Genomic DNA, 14,301 nt, shown 5'->3' with positions numbered 1-14,301 from the left:
TGGCGCATGTGCATGGTAGTAATAACTTTTCTTCGTGAGAATTTCTTGAGAATTGAAATTTGAAGGAAGCCTCGTGGGCTATGCAATGTTTAACCTTTTTTGTTCGAAATAAATTCGAAGTTTAACTGGAATTTACAATGGTTTGGATTCGACGGCAGTGCTGTTTTGCCCTACCAAACACTACTTTTAACATCTTACAATTTCCGTTGCCATACTCGCAAATGTTGTTTGGATATGAAAGCTTTCACATTTGCTCATACCCAGCTTCACATCGATAGCTGAATATGCCATATTTCCGGGAATAAAAAAAGCCTCTGTGTTCGTAATATTTTCCAAAAGAATACTGCGACGCTCACGGTAGAATACCCCCCCCCCCCCCCCAATAACCCCGAATTCCCTCAAAAGCTGCACAACATTCTGAACGAACTTGCAACAAAACACCGTAATGCACACGTGCTCCTTTTTGGAGATTTTAACTATCCTGACATAGATTGGAATAACCCTTATCAACCTATATTTATAGAGCGTGAATCACAGGAGATGGTGGAGGTGTGCTTAACTTTAATCTTACTCAATGAGTAACACAGCCTACACCCATCGCCGGAGATACCGCTAACATTCTTGACCTTTTACTATCTAGCCACCCGGAATGCCTCAACTCCATTACTTATCCCCGGGAAATTAGTGGTCACAAAGTCATCCACGCGTCTTTTACCTTCACTCCAACAATAAAAGAAACTCCCAGAAAAACAATCACCCTTTACAACAAAGGTAGCTATCAGGCTGTAAACAGGGCGTTGGAAGCTTACTTCCCACCTTTTCAGCGCTCTTTCCAGGAATAAACGATCCGCGAAAATTGGTCGATGTTTATTCACAAAATGAACGAACTTACTAACAAATATATTCCCAAATGCAGCTTCCGCGCAACCACACAGAAACCATGGTTTACCAAGGCTCTAGGAAAATTGGTAAACAAAAAGAAACGTTTGTTTCGCAGTGCCGAACAGACTGGAAATGACTGCGCATGGGAAAAATATTACACTGCCGAAAAGACATACATGGTCGCAGTAAAAAATGCTAAACGCTCATTTTATCATACTGACCTACCCAACATACTTAAGGATAACCCGACTAAATTCTGGCAGCTTTTAAACCCGCCCTCTTTACGCAATATTACCCTCACTGATGATTCCGGGCGTGCTGTTTACGCTGTCGAGCGTGCTAACATATTTAATTCTGCTTTCGCATCTGTATTCACTCATGAACAAGAACCGCGACCTCTCATGACAGCAAATGACCAAAGAAGTTTAATGCAAGCCGTTACTTTCTCTGAAGCCGGGATATCTTGTCTTATAGATAAACTAAAACTGATATCTTCTGCCGGCTTTGACGAAATCAACACCAAGGTACTAAAAAACGTTAACCACACGTCTGCCAAATTTGTATGCCTGCTGTTCTCACAGTCTCTTTCTACAGGTGTCATACCCCATGAGTAGAAAGTGGGGAAGGTCGTTCCTGTCCACAAGTCGGGTAACAATGATTCACCACTTAATTACCGACGCATATCACTCACCAGCATACCATGTAAACTCATGGAACACGTCATTTACTCTTTACCGATGCATTTTCTGGATTTAAATAATTTTTTTTTCACTAATCGCAGCACGGATTTCGCAAAGGATACTCTTGTGAAAGTCAGCTAGAACTTTTCGTTCATGACTTGCATGCCAACCTTGATGCTAACCTCCAAAATGGAGCAATTTTTCTCGACTTCGCTGAGATATTTGACAAGGTACCTCATAACCGCTTATTTCTGAAACTCTCTCGCCTAAACATGCATCCCGACATACTAGCATGGATAAAAGAATTCTTAACTCACCGCTTCCAATCAGTCATTGTCAATAAGCAAATGTCTAACCTCCTACCAGTCTCCTCAGGCGTGCCCCTAGGATCCGTCCTTGAGCCACTCTTGTTTCTAATTTATATTAACGACCTACCTGAGAAATTAGATTGCCATATTCGGATGTTTGCTGACGATTTTGTTATTTAGAGAACAGTAACTAACACCTTCGACCAACAATCTCTTCAAAATAACTTAACTCACGTGGAAGACTGGTGCAGCGAATGGCTAATGACACTTAACATAAGTAAATGCAAATATATGTCGTTCCATCGTCGCCGTTACCCTCTTCTGTTCCAATACAGCATATCTAAGGTTCCTCTCGATCTTGTCCAATCATACAAATACCTCGCTGTTCATCTTTGTCAGGATCTTGCATGGGATACGCATATTTCAAACATCGTATCATGCGCTAACAGAACACTAGGATTCTTAAAGCGTCACCTGCGCTCAGCACCTCAGCCCGTCAAGCTCCTCGCATACAAATCATTAGCCCGATCAAAATTAGAATACGCATCTCCCATCTGGTCTCCAAGGCAAGCATATCTCTGTAATTCAATTGAAGCAGTTCAAAACCGAGCAACTAGATTCATTCATTCATCGTATTCCTTTGATATCAGCATATCATCCCTCAAATCACAGTCCAGACCCTTGCTCATCGCCGCTACATTGCTGGTTTATGTTTGTTTCACAAGTTTTTTTACTCTGAGCTACGACAGGAACCCTACATCTGCGCACCACCACCACGCATCTCCCTCCGCACCGGCCATCAGCAGCTAGTGTCACGACCTCGCGCCCGCACCACTACATTTTCTTCATCATTCTTCCCCGGGACTGCGAACGACTGGAACAGCCTTCCCCAAGAACTTGCTTCTGTTATATGCCCATATTTGTTCGTAGAAATAATCACGCTTGTACTTGCTGAGTGAAAATCTTATATTGTTATAACTCACAACTTTTCTGTTACTTATTTTGTTTTTCATTTCTGTGTGCCCCACCCCTTATGTAATACCCTCTAACGAGGGTCTTTAAGGTAATAAAGTGAAGTGAAGATAAGTGAAATTTGTTAACTGAAGGGAAAACTGTCCTTGTGCCATGTCTACTCTCGTAAAGGCCAAATCAAATCATTTTATACAAGTGTGCTTTAGACCTGCGGACAGCCAATACTCTCATCAAGTGAGGGCGAGGCCCCAGTCCGGTTACAAATGAGGATAAGGTGAAAAGAAAACTTCGCCAATAGCATTAACATGGAAAGTCCTAAGTTCTGTCCTCCACTTAGCTTTAACACAATAGACGGTGGTTGAAATGAGCTGTGTATGCGTAAGGTTTTGCGCGCCGCTGCTTCTGTAGAGCCGCCGTGTTAGCTCAGTGGATATAGCACTCTGCAGCTGACCCGAAAGACGCGGATTTGATCCCGGCCGCAGCGGTTGAATTTGGATGCAGATGAAATTCTAGACGTCCATATACTATGGGATCTCACTGTTTGTTAAAGAATGCTAGGTGGCCAAAATTTCCGGCATCTTTCAGGGAACTACGGCGTCCCTCATGGCCTGAGTCACTTTGGGACGATAAACCCCGATAAACCAAATCACCTTTTGCAAAGGAGCCGTGGTCAAATTGTGAGAAAATGTCTTAGGGAGATTAGTGCGGACCTCCACGGTGCAATCATAGAGTTATTTATTTAATTTCTACAGGAAACGAGGCTTCTTTCTCTCAGTGACCGTTCTTTAGTACCATTTTAGCCTTTATTAACCATGGGCCAGGAGGCGTGTAAAAATTGGCATTGCCGCAAGTCGGTTTTCATACCCAATAAAAATGCGTCAGGTACTGGGAAAGCTGATGTAGCACCCTCTCCCTTGAAATCACGTCGAGTTTTCTGAACATTGTCTGGAAATTACTTCGGAAACTATTCGACCGGTGTGGCGTTGCAGATGTTTGAAGTTTTCTGGCAAACCTACTCAGTGAAACGCAGGTATTGTCTCCGGCTGTCTCCACGCATACGTTCATCAAAATGGATCTTCTTTGTGTCGGGCGGTGTGCGCTGTCCCGGTGTTGGGCTTATCACTTCATTGTCGCAGCTTTTCGCATGATCGCGGCCTTAGAGCTTCCATTGCCCCGCCTATCTACTGTCAGCAGCAAAAGTTTGCGGGATCTCCAGCGCGTGGCGGAGCGGCGCAAAACTGCATTCCAGCGCCATCGGCCGCCTCCAAGCATGTTGTCGAGGCCCACGGAAATTGCGTTTGAAGCACGCTTTGTGCATGCCTGTACTTTTCTTCGCTATCAAGCGTGCCGTGACGCTTGCTTCCCCGTGACGCGCTTATCTGACTCACGGGGGCCGCTGAGGCGCTGTGTGACGTTCGCAGCCAGTCCTACTTAGGCTCGCGCGGGCGATGAGAGCACTGTACACCATCGCAGCAGCCGAAAGAGACGCGCAATGATGGTGACACAGCGATTCATTGCTAATGGCGAGTGACAAAAGCGGATCCCGGCGAAGAGACAATGAGACATGCGCGATCAGAAAGAAAGGACAGGCATGCACAAATAATGGTTAACGCGGAAGTGCTGTGAGCCTCGACATCGGGTGTCATCACGGCAGGTGGCGCTAGAATGCAGTTTTGCGTTGCTCCACCACGGGCTGGAGTTCCCGCAAACATTTGCTGCTGACAGTATATGTAACACAGCATTATTTTTAATTGTCATGTTAGGAAATCAAAGGGCCAACCAACAGGATTTATTGAGCAATGTGAGAATTATTGGTTTTGTTTTGTTTATGGCGTTTAACGTCTCAAAGCGACTCGGCCATGAGAGACGCCGTAGTGAAGGGCTCCGGAAATTTCGACCACCCGGGGTTCTTTAACGTGCACTGACATCGCACAATGCACAGGCCTCTAGAATTTCGCTTGCATCGAAATTCAACCGCCGTGGCCGGGATCGAACCCGCCTCTTTTGGGTCAGCAGCCGAGAACCATAACCACGGAGCCACTGCGGCGGATGTGCGAATGAAATGTTGATCCTGTGTCCCATGCTCAGCTGAGCAGACGCATCTATGAATGCGTAAGCGGCATCCACGTAAAGAAGGCGAGCTTTAATATTACCATAAGCATCATTACAATAAGCCTGACTGCGCCCACTGCAGGGCAAAAGCCTCTTCCATGTTCAATGTTCCTTGATTTCTTTAACAGCTATCTCGGGTGGTTTAGTAGACAGTCGGCGACCCGACTTCTTTGTGGAGAGTCGCAGCTATGAACGCTACGTGATGCCTTGCACGGGTGTCCTGTTATTACGTGCTCGGGGGTAAAACACCGTGCTTAAATGCGTTAAGTTATAGCTCGTAGCGTGCAATACACAACGAGGATGTTTGCAGAGGCACAAAAAAACAACAAAACACAACGAGAACTTCTGCTTCAGCGCCTCCGGGGGCCGTGCGAGCGAGATGCGCATGTCGGGTGAGAGAGGCTAAAGGGTTTGGAAAGCATGTCATAATGCTCTTTATTTGGCATAGAAGGACTGAATGTGAGCTGACGCCGTTCTTCCTGTCGATTGGCAGCTCCACAGACACTCCCTTCTTGTCTTTCGTTGGCGTGGCAACCGCCGACGAGGAGGGAGCAACTTTAGTCTGAGGACGGTGAACGCTGGACAGCCTGTAAGAAAAATCTGAAGGATACAAACTGAGTACGGCTTAACTTTCGGGGTCACAAGTTATTAAGTGTTACTGAATATAATATCATTTAACCCAGTTATTCACACTGAGTAAAACTTTCTTTTCGAGAGCAAACGATCTTAGCATATGAAAAAGACCTGGCATGTACTTATAAATTAATTTTTGCTAATATACAAAACGAGGCACACAAACGACCGGAATCGCGAATAGTAGCAAGAGCTAGAACTTCGATTTCTAGCTGTTGTATGGGCCATCCTTACTTTAAGTTCTTCATGTCCCTCTTTTTGTGGTATCGATATGTAATAAATTCTTGCGTTGAAGCAGTGAAGTTCTTGTAAACTTATTGCAATGACTTCAAAAGTAGCACTGTTACGAAATTCCTTTCCTACTTGCTGGCGCTTTTGTGCAGACTATGCATTTCATTCTGGCTCAGCATCTATTAAAGTTGAATTGCGATAGGGTTTGTGGGCTGACGCGGCAATCCATAAATTTGGGGGTTAAGGTGAAAACGAGGACGACTTGCGTTCAATGCTTCTTTTTTTGTGCAAATCGATCATGTCCAACATTCTCGGACAAAAAATTGAAAATTGAGAAATTGGAAGATGCTGTTAGGTATTCGTTAAAGGTAATGGCCCATTCTTTTGTTACGTAAGAAAATCTTCCTTTTATAGTGTTTGCATCGATCGCAACGAACTGTATACTGCCTCAGAAATCCAATGGGGAACGCTTTTGATGATAGCAAATATGTTAATAGAAAAAAAATTCGTCTGCCGTCGGGTGATGTGTTGATATATTGATTGTTATAGTGAAATCTTACATTATGCGAAAAAATTGCATCAATAAAGATTTCCCGTCCTAAAATGCTTTTGTCGAGAAATTCTGGGTATGTGTATTGCTCTTTCTGAAGATGCTGATGACTGTGGGCGGGAAAACACGCCACATTTTTTTCCTAGGACAACTGGTTTCAAAGACGGCCTATCCTTTTCACGCAAACCGATTGGTCTTGTGCCATCAAGACTGTTTGAAAAGTGGACCGGGAGTACCGTTTAGAAGCGGCCATTGCTAGAGCTTAGGCTCACGGACCCGGGTGACAAAAACTGCCTCCAAGTCACTGCTGTTTACTTACGAAAACGCCAAGCGGTTGCAATTTCTGTATAAAATTTAGGACCATTTAAGATAAAAAAAGCTCCCTCTTTAGTGGACACAGGCTCGTCGTCATCACCAAACGGTGATCTGTCCCTACAAAAAAACTTTACATCGCGGTCACGATCTCTTTGAGCGGAATGCAGCTAGCTCCTCTAGAAAATCCACAGCTAGTTGTGAACGGCAATTTCGGCTTTTGAATTGGCTCTTCTCCTGGTTAAGCTACTCAGCCAAGATCTTCCTTGTCTCGGTAGTTCTTGCAAGGTCGTTATGATTAGTTTTGACAGCAATAGTTGTTAGGTCGCAGATTGTCCTCTCGGTAAAAATTTCGCGAATATTAGAGGTAATAATTGCCGACAGCCTCATTAGAAAAGTATGGTTATGTTGTGCAATTTCAAGCAGCACTTTGCCAAATTAGGCGGAAGCGGCCTTATGTACCCACGGATGAAACAAAGGGGCAGAAGCTTTGCCCTGGCTTTCGACTGGCCCTTGTTTCCCAGACCTAGGTCAACCGTAGGCGTTATCAGAATGCACCAATAAAGTTTGCTGTCTGTCTTCCCTTGCGTGGTGCTCGTCTTATTCTTGGTGAAATGATCAGGAGATGGCGCTTTGTCCCACCTTGTGTAGACGAAGACACTGTCTGTAAATTGGCCGCAGATGCTCTTGCGCCATAAAACCATCATCATCGTCGTTAAAATAAGCTAAGAAACACCAAGTAAGTCATTACAGTGCCAGGTGTGTGAAAGCTGACGTAGGTCATTTGAAGACTTTGCATGTGCCCACGACATTATAACGTGTCGGTGACAACGTACACAAATTTATCACCTGAAATATTTTGTTATCTACACTGATAGAATTCTGTGTCGCAGCTTGCACCGCACAAATTTGATTTTGACATCAATTTCACAAGGTACATACTAGATGTGTGCAAATCTTTTATTTTTCTTAAATACCACCGGAATGCCAGAAGGATTTATTGCTCTTAATATCCTGATCTAAGACTGTCGGTTTTTAAGTCGTGCCTTGGTGGTGAACACTGTAGCAATCCGATCATACCACTACTCTTTCAACATATGTATATTGGGACAGTTCTGAACGGAAAGTTTGTCCTTTCCCTGGCATCGAAATTCCTGCTTGGACGAGATGCAAACCGCGAAAATCAAACCCGCGCACCTCGGCGGCTAAGTTGCAACCACGAAATATTACTATTTAGTGTTAGAACGCCATGGCCCATCAGCGCCAGCTGCAATACACATCGAGCATCTTCATGTTGTAATATGTTGCAAAATTTTATTTCCGATATTAGTCAGGGAACAGAAATTTGTTACTCGATTGATCCCTTCCGAAAGAAAGCCGCCTGAGTAAAAGGTACGTATAAATGATGTTGTGGATGCAGCTCGAGAGATAACGAACGCCAATCCGGCGCAGCAGGCGATACGTTCCGCAAGAGGCAGCGGATACCGCTCTGCTAGTTGCCCCAGCGACCGCCTACAAAACAAAATAGATAAGAGCCCGCACAGCGAGGGCGAAAAAATTGCAGTTTTTCAGGCGGCGGGGCAGCGAGCTCACGCGAAGAGTGATGCCTCCTGTAGCTACCCAATATACCCTGGTCGGCTTCAGCCCGGACCTCGACTGGAGGCCTCTGAGTTTCGTGAAGACCATTCCGGCGAGCAGGGTGTGCAGTGCTTGCGGACTGGTGCGCAAGAGGACCGCGTTGCTGCCCTGCATGCACGTGCTGTGCGATTCGTGATACGAGCAATGCGCCCAGGAAGAGATGCACGTCTGTCCGCTCGATGGCTACGAGTGGCACGACGAAGAGGACGTCGACTGGAGGGACTTTCCTCTAGATGAGTTGCAGAGACGAGAGGTTAGTCACGGAACTTACGCCCTTCTTTTTTATCTTGTACTATCGTTCCCTGTTTCTATCTGGCATGAAAAAAGTATCATAATGTTTGCAAAAGAAGTAGCAGTGCCACACGCAGGACAAGAAATAGGCAGACGGAACCACTCGCTCTGACTGCTTACCGAAAAGTTTCGCTCCATTTTTGTACAGCGCAGTATTGCGGTGTGCCAAGGTAGCGCATTCTTTCGTCTGTTATTTTCTTCTCCGGTGTCCTCCGCTTTGAATTCCCGAGAGTACTAGCCTTAACTCCCGATGTCCACGTCAAAATGTATCCATGCAATGAATAGAAACCAGCCCCCGACAGGAGGGTTTGCGGGATCATTCAAACGAGGACACCGCGGAACGATTTATGTGTATCCTAACCTTAACACGGCCCGCACCAAGACACCGTCTGGAAATCTTCACCACGCAAAATGTGTTCCGTGCTCTTTAATTCGGGATCGTCCCTCCACAAGTTAACCTTCGTTTGTCATTTTCGCGCAAAACAATCAAGTTATTTGCCTTCTTTGCATATTTCGCTTTCGTTTTATTCGTTTTGCAAGCACCGGTTTTCGTTCAGTGCGTTTTTATTTTTTTTCTCTTTGTTGTTTGCGAGGAATGCATGTTTCGTACAAAAAAAAACTGCTACATCGTGCAGTAAGCGAGCAGCGATAACCACTCTGCAGTCGCGTGTGCTTTCACTGTCCGATGACGACGGCACCGATGGTGACGGGGGTTGTGGGCGCGTGTGGGAAGAGCCGGGGAGACGAGGCTGTCTAAAACAAGAGCTTTCACCGCTCCGCGTAATCTCGCTGATTTCGGCGCTGTGTGCGGTGATAGGCCGCTTAAGTCCTGGCTTTTCGACAGTGCCCGATACAGTTAAAAATGGCTGGCTTAACTCGCATGGCGCTGTAGAAATGCTTGAATGTATGCTGCTCTCATTTACTGATTATTTTGGACGCTGGATAGATAGGATATACTAAAGAACCCGTACTACAGAGCCGCACAGATTACTCGGGCGTCTCGAATCTTTGAAGGAAAGGACACGTCATCATCTCATCATCAGCCTGACTACACCCACTGGAGGGCAAATGGCTCGCCCATGTCTCTCCGATCAACCCTGTCTTTGCCAGTGGCGGCCATAGTATCACCGCCAACTTCTTAATCTCATTAGCCCACCTAACTCTTACGTTTGCCTTCTCTTGGAATCCACTCCGTTACCCTTAAGGTTCCTTAAGGTTATCTTGCCATAGCATCACATGCCCTGCCCAAGCCCGTTTCTTCCTCTTGATTTCAACTAGGATATGATTAACCCGCGTTTGTTCCTTCACCCACTCCGCCCTCTTCCGATATCTTAACGTCACGTCACAGGGACAGGTATTTCTGCAATATTTAAGGCACTGTAAGGTATGGACCGAGTTTCGCCGAACACGCTCGCAATCTTTCTGGTTCTGCGGGTTTGTGAGTGATCAAAAGTATGTGAAAAAAAGTATTTAGCAGTTAAAGGTGATCATTGAGCGTAATATTTTTCCTTACGTCGCGCTAAAAGACAAAAGAAAAGCTATGGTTATGAGCCTTCTTATCCGCGAAGGTCCGAGAGGTACCCAAGCAGCGCAGGTAATTGACCCAATATTAGAAATGTATTGAAAAAGGGTTCGGTCCTACAGAGAACCAGAACGAAACCATCCATTTCCAATATTGGGCCGATTGATTAAGCTGTTGGGTATAGTTTTATGTTGTGCCTCAATTGACAGCCACAGCCCGCTACTCTGAACGTTTGTAATGCTAGATGATGTAACAAAAAACCATGGACAACAAGCCCTGTCAGTCAGGTGCGCGGACGACTAGAGGGTAAAAAAGTCCCTATTTCTGCTTTTTCGCGACGAAAAGACCCCTCTGTTTTCATCTTTCTGCTGACGTGGTCCACCGCAATGCAGTACTGTATGCAGTAGAGTGCACCTTTTTCGTAAGAAATCAAAGCGACTGGGTAAGCGTGTTGCCGCTATTGTCGCAAGCACGTTTTTGAATCATATAACAGTTGTCTGTCAAGAGGAACTGCCATTGCGTCTGAATTATTTCTCTAACAGTGGGAATGGTTTCGGTCCCGATCGAAGGCACATAAACAAAACAGATTAAGCCACGATATTTTTGCCTACGGGTTTCAACACACATCTGTCGCAGGGTTGCTCAAATAGTTTGAATTCATTAATGCTTCAAAAGATGAAAATCCTTTCTTTTCCCTTTTCGTGTATCGTATCCCGTGATCAACACATAATACATTTAGGAGGTAATGTGATTGTGGAAGTTTACTTTTCAGAACCCTACCATACAAAGCGTTGTTTTCTACTCGTCATAATGAATTGACGTCTGGTGATCAAGTACGGTTGTAGGTTTCCATGGAATTAAAGGCAATCAGGCATTCCGTCATGCGGTAGGAATCTCGTCGTTGCGTTTCTCTGACTGATGTTCCAAGAGGCGTCGGTGTTTACTTAAGCTGTCTTCTTGGTCTACCGCCTTTTCAACGCTTTCTACCCGGCTTACCTGGACAGCACGGTATCTCATGATCCTACCTGTGCGACCATATATACAGCGCGCACATACAAGGGTGGACCCATGATATGAATTGGCGAACACCTAATTTCCTGTATCATGTCTATGCCAGATTTACTAATCCTTCCAAGTCCACATCAAGAACAATATTCCTCCTCGCGCATATGTACCCACTATTAAACAATTTGCTCAATACGTGCTCTGTGTAGAATGTAGGCTTCAAATTGCATCGGTACTCTCCTGATGTTGAGGTCTGTTTGAGCCTGCATTTCTATCCAGGTTAAGCGGCGGGCTCCCACAGAAGAATAGGCATTATCTTCGCAATAAGCTTTGTTTCTTACCTGTAACTTTTTTGTTTCCTGCCGAGAGCAGGCGGACCACATGGATATCCTGTACTAGGATTTACGCTGCTGTGTATGCACGGTGCGCAATGTGTCATCATCAAACTAGTCTGGGCTTATAGATACGTGGGTGATATTGTTACGCAGGTCGATGTTCTATTGTAATTCAGGTCTCTCTGTGGACAGACGGACAAAATTACCGCAGGTTAATCGTTGCTGCCCATTGCATTGGAGTACTGCAGGAAATGCAGCGAGGCATTTGCATGTGCAGTAAGGTACATTTTCATGGCGCTAGTTCTCCGAGGGCTCCCATGGAGGCGAGTGTATTATTGAAGGAAATCGTCCTAGTCCAAAATTCTTTTCTCTTCTTATTCGAAGCTCACAAAGATATCGAAAAAACCAAGCCTTCTCTGAACGCTGCCATATATGCAGCATGCGCGCAATTAGAAATAGATGGTGTCTACTGTTGTTCGCTACTGCTATTTACTGCTATGTACGTCAGTCGCCAGGCAGAAGGAGCTAAATCAGAGCGTATAGGGAGGACTAAAATCGTGATATAGGGGACAGGAGTGTGTAAATATAAAACTATAATTTAGTTCATGAATTACGCTACTAGGAGTCGGATTGAGTGGACGCGTAGAAGGGAAAAGCGCAACCATGCCTTTGAACTTCATGTGTGGCAGCTATAAAGTTGCAGATTTTGAAGAGGAAAACTTAAAGACCCTACTGCCCTTGCGCTCAACCAAGCGCTGACGTGAAATCGCGAGGAGAATTAACAAAAATAAAAGGCGATCGTTGGAGAGGTAATAGTCATTTCAATGAATATACTATTTTTGCTTTGCAGGTCAAGTGCTGGAATGCCGAAAGTGGCTGCCAGGATGTGATGGCTGCTTCCATGGTCGCCCACCATTTCCAGCGGGAATGTGTGCACCATTCTACTCGCTGCCCCAAGTGTTCGAACAGCGTCCTCTGCAGCGAAGTGTGCGCCCACCTCAGGTCGGGAACTTGCGGCTCGATGACTAACGCCTCTTTGGAAACCCAAAGCAATTGCGACCCCAAGGATGGAAATGCGTCTTTTGCTACTTTCAGCCAAGCAATTCAAAAGCAGGCGGAAGAAATGAAGGGCTATCTCGAAAGAATCACTGCTGATAATAGCACACACGGTGACAGGTTGAATGAAATGTCTCATGATATCAACACATTCAAGGAAGCTGTAAGGCAGGAACTGACAGCTGCAGTTCAAAATCCTCAAAACTTGAGGGAAACATTGCGTGAAATTTTGGCGTCAAACACGGAAATCAAAGAACGTTTGACCACACGCAGCGACGCCGTAAACAATCTTGCTGCAGGGGGGAACCCATTAGAAAGAGTACTGAAAGATCACCTGGATAATATGCGAACGGAAACTGCAGGAAGCATTTCCCAAATCAAAGCTGCCCTGGAGCAAGCCAGAACAGAAGGGAGGGAGAATGGTCAGAAGACGTTGGAGCGCATCACAAAAGTGTATACACTGGCTCAGCTGCAAGCAACGCGGTGCGAGTTTTTTGTAAGAGGTGTGAAATCCCTCGAAGAGAAAGCGCTGGAGGAAGGCACTGCTTGGTATTACAACGAGAGGGTGTACTTGCGTGGTTACTGCATATCACCCGGCCTATATTTCAACAAAACAGGCGACTCGGTCACTATGCATATTTTATTAAAGCTGCACAAAGGCGACCTGGACGACATTGTTCTGTGGCCATTCGAGAAAAGAATCAAGCTGAGCATCGTACACCCGCAGGGAGGCGCCGAACGTGAGGCTGAGGTTAAAACAATACGTTCTTGGAAGAACTACGAAAAGCCCGAATCTTCGAGCAATTTTGGCGTTTATCTCCTGAAGACGTCGTTCGTCCTAGCGGACCTCCTGAATGACGGCTTTGTTGAAGACGACAAGCTTCGAGTCAAGTGGGAGCTCCTGCCTTGAGTTTCTCTTCCAACGGCACAGGGACAAGGAATTGGCGCATGTACATGGCAGGAATAAACTTTTTTTATCTTCATATTAAAATCAGATTTGAAAAAAGCTTCGTGGCCTCTGCAATATTTAGCATTTTGTTTCAAAATAAATTTGCAGTTTAAATGCAAGTTATTTAGGTTTGTATTCGACGTCATTGGTGTTTCGTACTTCATAATACTGCCTTTAAGCGTCTTATAATCTACGTTGTGATTCGCTAAATTTAAGGTCTACTATTCTGCTCTGCCTATCTAACTGATTGATTATGGTTTGCACCTCATCTCCTGAATTACTTATCAATGTAACGTCATTAGCAAATCGCTTATCGCTAAGGTATTCTCCTTTATCTCTGATCCCCAGCTGTTCTTAATCTAAGCCTCGGAATCTCCTGTAAACAGGCGGTGAACAGCACTGGAGAGATCACATGCCGGGGCCTGACACCCTCCCTTATTGGAATTTTATTGCTGACTTCCTAGAGGAGTACGGTAGCTCTGCAGTCGCTATAGCTACCTTTCAGTATTTTCACATAAGGCTCTTCTACATCCTGATTCCGTGATGACCGCATGACTTCTGAGGTTTTCACTGAATCAAGTGCTTTCTCGTAATCAATGGAGGCTATATTTAGGGGTTGGTTATATTCTGTGCATTTCTCTATGATCTGATTGATGGTGTGAATATCGTCTGTTGTCAAGTATCCTTTACGAAAGCCTGCCTGATTATTTGATTGATGAGGGTTCAAGGTTGTCCTGATTCTATTTGCGATTACCTTAGTATATACCTTGCAGTAACTGACACTAAGCTGATCGGTCTATGGATTTTCAAGTCCTAAACGTCAAC

At 45.1% G+C, this 14,301-nt stretch overlaps 1 pseudogene; it reads left to right on the top strand.

Moving 5' to 3' along the window:
• The first annotated feature begins 8,280 nt into the window (after positions 1–8,280).
• LOC149329581 (uncharacterized) lies at positions 8,281–14,060 on the top strand (annotated as a pseudogene).
• The last annotated feature ends 241 nt before the right edge of the window (positions 14,061–14,301 follow it).

The sequence above is a fragment of the Amblyomma mixtum genome, chromosome 9 (genome assembly GCF_055824585.1).
Source record: "Amblyomma mixtum isolate Tamu chromosome 9, ASM5582458v1, whole genome shotgun sequence".
In the NCBI taxonomy this organism is placed as follows: domain Eukaryota; kingdom Metazoa; phylum Arthropoda; class Arachnida; order Ixodida; family Ixodidae; genus Amblyomma; species Amblyomma mixtum.
Note: the sequence above shows the minus strand (reverse complement) of the source record. Positions and strands in the feature narration are given on the sequence as shown.